Source organism: Pseudophryne corroboree, chromosome 12 (genome assembly GCF_028390025.1).
Source record: "Pseudophryne corroboree isolate aPseCor3 chromosome 12, aPseCor3.hap2, whole genome shotgun sequence".
NCBI classification, from domain to species: domain Eukaryota; kingdom Metazoa; phylum Chordata; class Amphibia; order Anura; family Myobatrachidae; genus Pseudophryne; species Pseudophryne corroboree.
The window spans coordinates 6071648-6081108 of NC_086455.1; the positions used below are offsets into that span (position 1 = coordinate 6071648).

The 9461-nt window shown below is 50.4% G+C and overlaps 1 long non-coding RNA gene across 1 annotated transcript in view; it reads left to right on the forward strand.

The window, feature by feature from the left end:
• LOC134980113 (uncharacterized) overlaps nt 1–178 on the forward strand; it is a 62237-nt gene extending 62059 nt beyond the window's left edge. The window contains exon 3 of the long non-coding RNA XR_010190332.1: nt 6–178. This is a non-coding gene — a long non-coding RNA (uncharacterized LOC134980113). The remainder of the gene's footprint in view (nt 1–5) is intronic.
• The last annotated feature ends 9283 nt before the right edge of the window (nt 179–9461 follow it).

A 9461-nucleotide genomic window follows, 5' to 3' on the forward strand; every position in this document is an offset into this window, starting at 1 on the left:
AACAGGTTTGCAAAAGTGACGTCAGATGAAAGACTCGTGCATCATGGGAGGACAGAGCCAAATCCTTTGTGGAAATGGGAAGTAGCGCGCCTCACAGACCGTATACTATCACCATCTACTATATATGATAACACGGGAACGTGTTGTGTGTATAATAAATATACCTGTATATAACGTACACGAGGGTAGTTCAATAAGTATGGAAACAAGAACCCTCTATTTCATTCTATCTTCCCGCCAGAGCAGGTAGACCGATGCTTCCTCTCACGGCCATTAGACTGTGCCTCATATCAGTCATACTGCCCCAGCAACAGGTGTAAGATGGCAGGGCTGGCAGACACATGGTCACATACTGAGGTGTGTAGTGTGTGGTCACTATGGTACATCAGCAGCTGACATTCATCGCCAACTTGTGGCGGTGTATGGTGGTAACGTCATGTCACGGAAACAGGCCTGGGTTTGGTGCACGGCCTTTTATAGTAGCAGGATAGACGTTCAAGATGAGCAGCGATCCAGACGGCCAAGCACATCCACCACGGACAATGCGCCAAACACAGACCTGTGTCCGTGATATGACGCTATCACCGTACACCGCGACAATTTGCCGATGAATCTAAGCTACTGATGTGCCCTACATGCAGAAATGTGATCATACTACGCACCTCACTGTGTGACCAAGTGTCCGCCAGCCCCGCCATCTTACACCTGATCACACTACGCACCTCACTGTGTGACCATGTGTCCTCCAGCCCCGCCATCTTACACCTGATCACACTACACACCTCACTGTGTGACCATGTGTCCGCCAGCCCCGCCATCTTACACCTGATACACTACGCTCCTCACTGTGTGACCATGTGTCCGCCAGCCCCGCCATCTTACACCTGATCACACTACGCACCTCACTGTGTGACCATGTGTCCTCCAGCCTCGCCATCTTACACCTGATACACTACGCACCTCACTGTGTGACCATGTGTCCGCCAGCCCCGCCATCTTACACCTGATCACACTACGCACCTCACTGTGTGACCATGTGTCCGCCAGCCCCGCCATCTTACACCTGATCACACTACGCACCTCACTGTGTGACCATGTGTCCTCCAGCCTCGCCATCTTACACCTGATACACTACGCACCTCACTGTGTGACCATGTGTCCGCCAGCCCCGCCATCTTACACCTGATCACACTACGCACCTCACTGTGTGACCATGTGTCCGCCAGCCCCGCCATCTTACACCTGATCACACTACGCACCTCACTGTGTGACCATGTGTCCTCCAGCCTCGCCATCTTACACCTGATACACTACACACCTCACTGTGTGACCATGTGTCCTCCAGCCCCGCCATCTTACACCTGATCACACTACGCACCTCACTGTGTGACCATGTGTCCGCCAGCCCCGCCATCTTACACCTGATCACACTACGCACCTCACTGTGTGACCATGTGTCCTCCAGCCCCGCCATCTTACACCTGATCACACTACGCACCTCACTGTGTGACCATGTGTCCGCCAGCCCCGCCATCTTACACCTGATCACACTACGCACCTCACTGTGTGACCATGTGTCCTCCAGCCCCGCCATCTTACACCTGATACACAACGCACCTCACTGTGTGACCATGTGTCCACCAGCCCCGCCATCTTACACCTGATCACACTACGCACCTCACTGTGTAACCATGTGTCCGCCAGCCCCGCCATCTTACACCTGATACACTACGCACCTCACTGTGTGACCATGTGTCCGCCAGCCCCGCCATCTTACACCTGATCACACTACGCACCTCACTGTGTGACCATGTGTCCGCCAGCCCCACCATCTTACACCTGATCACACTACGCACCTCACTGTGTGACCATGTGTCCTCCAGCCCCGCCATCTTACACCTGATCACACTACGCACCTCACTGTGTGACCATGTGTCCACCAGCCCCGCCATCTTACACCTGATCACACTACGCACCTCACTGTGTGACCATGTGTCCGCCAGCCCCGCCATCTTACACCTGATCACACTACGCTCCTCACTGTGTGACCATGTGTCCGCCAGCCCCGCCATCTTACACCTGATCACACTACGCACCTCACTGTGTGACCATGTGTCCACCAGACCCGCCATCTTACACCTGATACACTACGCACCTCACTGTGTGACCATGTGTCCTCCAGCCCCGCCATCTTACACCTGATACACAACGCACCTCACTGTGTGACCATGTGTCCTCCAGCCCCGCCATCTTACACCTGATCACACTACGCACCTCACTGTGTGACCATGTGTCCTCCAGCCCCGCCATCTTACACCTGATCACACAACGCACCTCACTGTGTGACCATGTGTCCTCCAGCCCCGCCATCTTACACCTGATCACACTACGCACCTCACTGTGTGACCATGTGTCCTCCAGCCCCGCCATCTTACACCTGATCACACTACACACCTCACTGTGTGACCATGTGTCCGCCAGCCCCGCCATCTTACACCTGATCACACTACGCACCTCACTGTGTGACCATGTGTCCTCCAGCCCCGCCATCCTACACCTGATCACACTACGCACCTCACTGTGTGACCATGTGTCCTCCAGCCCCGCCATCTTACACCTGATCACACTACGCACCTCACTGTGTGACCATGTGTCCGCCAGCCCCGCCATCTTACACCTGATCACACTACGCACCTCACTGTGTGACCATGTGTCCTCCAGCCCCGCCATCTTACACCTGATACACTACGCACCTCACTGTGTGACCATGTGTCCTCCAGCCCCGCCATCTTACACCTGATCACACTACGCACCTCACTGTGTGACCATGTGTCCTCCAGCCCCGCCATCTTACACCTGATACACTACGCACCTCACTGTGTGACCATGTGTCCTCCAGCCCCGCCATCTTACACCTGATCACACTACACACCTCACTGTGTGACCATGTGTCCTCCAGCCCCGCCATCTTACACCTGATCACACTACACACCTCACTGTGTGACCATGTGTCCTCCAGCCCCGCCATCTTACACCTGATCACACTACGCTCCTCACTGTGTGACCATGTGTCTGCCAGCCCCGCCATCTTACACCTGATCACACTACACACCTCACTGTGTGACCGACCATGTGTCCGCCAGCCCCGCCATCTTACACCTGATCACACTACGCACCTCACTGTGTGACCATGTGTCCTCCAGCCCCGCCATCTTACACCTGATCACACTACGCACCTCACCGTGTGACCATGTGTCCTCCAGCCCCGCCATCTTACACCTGATCACACTACGCACCTCACTGTGTGACCATGTGTCTGCCAGCCCCGCCATCTTACACCTGATACACTACGCACCTCACTGTGTGACCATGTGTCCTCCAGCCCCACCATCTTACACCTGATACACTACGCACCTCACTGTGTGACCATGTGTCCGCCAGCCCCGCCATCTTACACCTGATCACACTACGCACCTCACTGTGTGACCATGTGTCCGCCAGCCCCGCCATCTTACACCTGATCACACTACGCACCTCACTGTGTGACCATGTGTCCTCCAGCCCCACCATCTTACACCTGATCACACTACGCACCTCACTGTGTGACCATGTGTCCTCCAGCACCACCATCTTACACCTGATCACACTACGCACCTCACTGTGTGACCATGTGTCCTCCAGCCCCGCCATCTTACACCTGATCACACTACGCACCTCACTGTGTGGCCATGTGTCCGCCAGCCCCGCCATCTTACACCTGATACACTACACACCTCACTGTGTGACCATGTGTCCTCCAGCCCCGCCATCTTACACCTGATCACACTACACACCTCACTGTGTGACCATGTGACCTCCAGCCCCGCCATCTTACACCTGATCACATTACGCACCTCACTGTGTGACCATGTGTCCTCCAGCCCCGCCATCTTACACCTGATCACACTACGCACCTCACTGTGTGACCATGTGTCCGCCAGCCCCGCCATCTTACACCTGATCACACTACGCACCTCACTGTGTGACCATGTGTCCTCCAGCCCCGCCATCTTACACCTGATCACACTACGCACCTCACTGTGTGACCATGTGTCCGCCAGCCCCGCCATCTTACACCTGATCACACTACGCACCTCACTGTGTGACCATGTGTCCTCCAGCCCCGCCATCTTACACCTGATACACAACGCACCTCACTGTGTGACCATGTGTCCACCAGCCCCGCCATCTTACACCTGATCACACTACGCACCTCACTGTGTAACCATGTGTCCGCCAGCCCCGCCATCTTACACCTGATACACTACGCACCTCACTGTGTGACCATGTGTCCGCCAGCCCCGCCATCTTACACCTGATCACACTACGCACCTCACTGTGTGACCATGTGTCCGCCAGCCCCACCATCTTACACCTGATCACACTACGCACCTCACTGTGTGACCATGTGTCCTCCAGCCCCGCCATCTTACACCTGATCACACTACGCACCTCACTGTGTGACCATGTGTCCACCAGCCCCGCCATCTTACACCTGATCACACTACGCACCTCACTGTGTGACCATGTGTCCGCCAGCCCCGCCATCTTACACCTGATCACACTACGCTCCTCACTGTGTGACCATGTGTCCGCCAGCCCCGCCATCTTACACCTGATCACACTACGCACCTCACTGTGTGACCATGTGTCCACCAGACCCGCCATCTTACACCTGATCACACTACGCACCTCACTGTGTGACCATGTGTCCGCCAGCCCCGCCATCTTACACCTGATCACACTACACACCTCACTGTGTGACCATGTGTCCGCCAGCCCCGCCATCTTACACCTGATCACACTACACACCTCACTGTGTGACCATGTGACCTCCAGCCCCGCCATCTTACACCTGATCACACTACGCACCTCACTGTGTGACCATGTGTCCTCCAGCCCCGCCATCTTACACCTGATCACACTACACACCTCACTGTGTGACCATGTGTCCGCCAGCCCCGCCATCTTACACCTGATCACACTACGCTCCTCACTGTGTGACCATGTGTCCGCCAGCCCCGCCATCTTACACCTGATCACATTACGCTCCTCACTGTGTGACCATGTGTCCTCCAGCCCCGCCATCTTACATCTGATCACACTACACACCTCACTGTGTGACCATGTGTCCGCCAGCCCCGCCATCTTACACCTGATCACACTACGCACCTCACTGTGTGACCATGTGTCTGCCAGCCCCACCATCTTACATCTGATCACACTACACACCTCACTGTGTGACCATGTGTCCACCAGCCCCGCCATCCTATACCTGATATATACATATATAAACACACACACAAAGTAGACCTAATTCTGCGTTATGACAAGCTTCACCCCGGGAGGTACCCCCTGTTAGATGGAGTACAAAATGGAAATATGCACAAAAAGGATTCCCAAGGGAGCTATCTGATAGTATAGTTAATTGGCTATTTCCAATTGACAAGTTATGACCACAATTTGTAAAAAGACCGTTTATTCATATGTTTACAGTTTTATGCTTTTAATGCTGATGTATTGTTCTTAAGCAGAATACAAAGTAACTGTACAAACTGTGGTTCATTGTCAAACATATGAATAAACGGCCTTTTTACAAATTGTGGTCATAACTTGGCTATTGGAAATAGCCAATTAACTATACTATCAGATAGCTCCCTTGGGAATCCTTTTTGTGTGTGTGTGTGTATATATATATATATATATCTTTATCCTGAAGACTGTATCAAATTACTGAAACGTTGATACTGCAACTGTGACCGGTGTGTCCTGAGTGATTTTTTGGTTGATCAAATTCCGTGAGTGCCACCATCTATACACTTTATATACAGTGGGGCAAAAAAGTCTTTGATCAGCCACCGATTGTGCAAGTTGACCCACTTAAAAAGATGAGAGGGGTCTGTAATTTCCATCATAGGTACACTTCAACTGTGAGAGACAGAGGGGGTCATTCCGAGTTGATCGCTAGCTGCCGTTGTTCGCTGCGTAGCGATCAGTGTAAAAACGGCTAATCTGCGCATGCGTATGCACCCAAATGTGCATGCGCGACGTACGGGTACAAAGAGCTTTGTGGTTTTGCACAGGTTCTAGCAACGTTTTCAGTCGCGCTGTCGGCCGCAAGAAGATTGACAGGAAGTGGGCGTTTCTGGGTAGCAACTGACCGTTTTCTGGGAGTGTTTGGGAAAACGCAGGCGTGGCTGGGCGTACGCTGGGCGGTGTGTGACATCAAAACCCGTCCCTCCAACGTTAGAATCAATGCACACGAAGAGTAAGTCCGGGGCTGGTCTTGTTTTGCACAAAATATTTTTGCAGGCGCTCTGCTGCACAGGCGTTTGCACTTCTGCAAAGCGAAAATACACGTCCCGGTGGGCGGCGACAGTGCATTTGCACGGCTGCTAAAAACTGCTAGCGAACGAACAACTCAGAATGACCCCCAGAATCTGAAAAAAAAAACCCTAGGGAATCACATTGTATGATTTTTAAACAATTTATTTGTATATTCTTGCGGAAAATAAATATTTGGACAATCAAAAAGTTTAACACAATACTTTGTAATATCACCTCGGTTTCCAATTACAGAGGTGAAACGTTTCCTGTAGTTCTTGACCAGGTATGCACACACTGTAGCAGGTATTTTGGCCCACTCTTCAATGCAGATCTTCTCTACATCTGTCATGTTTTGGGGCTGTCGCCGGGCAACACGGACTTTTAACTCCCTCCACAGATTTTCTATTGGGTTGAGGTCTGGAGACTGGCTAGGCCACTCCAGAACCTTGAAATGCTTCTTACGGAGACACTCCTTAGTTGCCCGGGCGGTGTGTTTGGGGTCATTGTCATGCTGGAAGACGCAGCCACGTTCCATCTTCAATGCTCTTACTGAGGGAAGGAGGTTTTTGCCCCAAATCTCACGATACATGGCCCCATTCATCCTCTCCTTAATACGGATCAGTCGTCCTGACCCCTTTGCAGAAAAGCAGCCCCAAAGCATAATGTTTCCACCCCCATGCTTCACAGTGGGTATGGTGTTCTTGGGATGCCATTCATCATTCTTCTCCCTCCAAACACGGCGAGTGGAGTTTATACCAAAAAGTTTGATTTTGCTCTCATGTGACCACATTACATTCTCCCAATCCTCCTCTGGATCATCTAGATGGTCACTGGCAGACTTTAGACGGGCCTGGACATGTGCTGGCTTAAGCAGGGGGACCTTTCGGGTGCTGTAGGATTTCAATCCATGACGACGTAGAGTGTTACTAATGGTAACCTTTGTGACTGTGGTCCCAGCTCTCTTGAGGTCATTGACCAGGTCCCCCCGTGTAGTTCTGGGCTGATTCCTCACCGTTCTCAAGAACATTGATACCCCACGAGGTGAGATCTTGCATGGAGCCCCAGGTCGAGGGAGATTGTCAGTGATCTTGTATTTCTTCCATTTTTTAATAATTGCGCCAACAGTTGATCTCTTCTCACCAAGCTGCTTGCCTATTGTTGAGTCACTCATCCCAGCCTTGTGCAGCTCTACAATTGTGTCCCTGGTGTCCTTAGACAGCTCTCTGGTCTTGGCCATGGTGGAGAGGTAGCAGTCTGACTGTTTGAGGGTGTGGACAGGTGTATTTTATACAGATAACCAGTTCAAACAGGTGCCATTAATACCGGTAACGAGTGGAGGATAGAAGAGCTTCTTAAAGAAGTAACAGGTCTGTGAGAGCCAGAAATCTTGCTGCTTGGTAGGTGTCCAAATATTTATTTCCCACAAGAATATACAAGTAAATTGTGTAAAACTCATACAATGTGATTTCCAGATTCTGTCTCTCACAGTTGAAGTGTACCTATGATGGAAATTACACACCTCACTCATCTTTTTAAAGTGGGTCAACTTGCACAATCGGTGGCTATCCGAATACTTTTTTGGCCCACTGTGTGTATATTACTTATATATATATATATATATATATATATATATATATATATCTATGGTCAGATTCCACGTAAAGTAGTGGTAGACCTGAGAACTGGATGCGTTTTGTATGGTCTGCTTTATGTAGCCTGTTCCCGAGCCTGTACGAGCAGAGATCTTTATATCTGCACTCAAAGCAATACAGCTGAAACTACAATTATTGTCCACAGGGAGGCTCTACAGTAACATTGCCAACTACATTAAATACAAAATACACTGTGGAAAACATGCTGCAACGTAAGAATGCTTTCAAAAACACAAGTGTTAATAGTTTATTTTTTACCAATTAACAAAATAAAAAGCGAATGAGCAGAAGAGAAATCTAAATCAAATCAATATTTTGTGTGACCACCCTTTGCTTTCAAAACAGCATCAGTTCTTCTAGGTACACTTGCACACAGTTTTTGAAGGAACTCGGCAGGGAGCTGGTTCCAAGCATCTTGGAGAACTTACCAGAGATCTTCTGTGGATGTAGGCTTGCTCAAATCCTTTTGTCTCTTCATGTAATCCCAGACAGACTCAATGATGTTGAGATCAGCGCTCTGTGGTGCCATATCTTAACTTCCAGGACTACGTGTTCTTCTTCATGCTGAATATAGTTCTCAGTGACATTGGCTGTATGGTTCGGGTCGTTGTCCTGCTGCAGAATAAATTTGGAGCCAATCCGACAACTCCCTGATGGTATTACATGATGGATAAGTACCTGCCTGTATTTCTCAGCATTGAGGACACCATTAATTCTGACTAAATCCCAAACTCCATTTGCTGAAATGAAGCCCCAAACTTGCAAGGAACCTCCACCATGCTTCACTGATGCCTGCAGACACTCATCATTGTACCACTCTCCAGTCCTTCGGTGAACAAACTGCCTTCTGTTACAGCCAAATATTTCCCATTGTGACCCATCAGTCCAGAGCATCTGCTGCCATTTTTCTGCACCCCATTTCCAATTTTTTCGTGCATAGTTGAGTTGCTTGGCCTTGTTTCTACGTGGAAGGTATGGCTTTTTGGCCGCAATCCTTCCATGTAGACCACTTCTGGCCAGACATCTCCGAACAGTAGATGGGTGTACCTGGGTCCCACTGGTTTGTGCCAGTTCTGAGCTGATGCCACTGCTGGAAATCTTCCGATTTCGATGGGAAGTAAGCATGATGTGTCTTTCATCTGATGCACTAAGTTTCCTTGGCTGACCATTGCGTCTACGATCCTCAACGTTGCCCGTTTCTTTGTTCTTCAGTGCTGAGAAATACAGGCAGGTACTTATCCATCATGCAATACCATCAGGGAGGCGTCTGATTGGCTCCAAATTTTTTCTGCAGCAGGACAACGACCCCAAACATACAACCAATGTCATTAAGAACTATCTTCAGCGTAAAGAAGAACAAGGAGTCCTGGAAGTGACGATATGGCCCCTACAGAGCCCTGATCTCAACATCATTGAGTCTGCCTGGGATTACATGAAGAGACA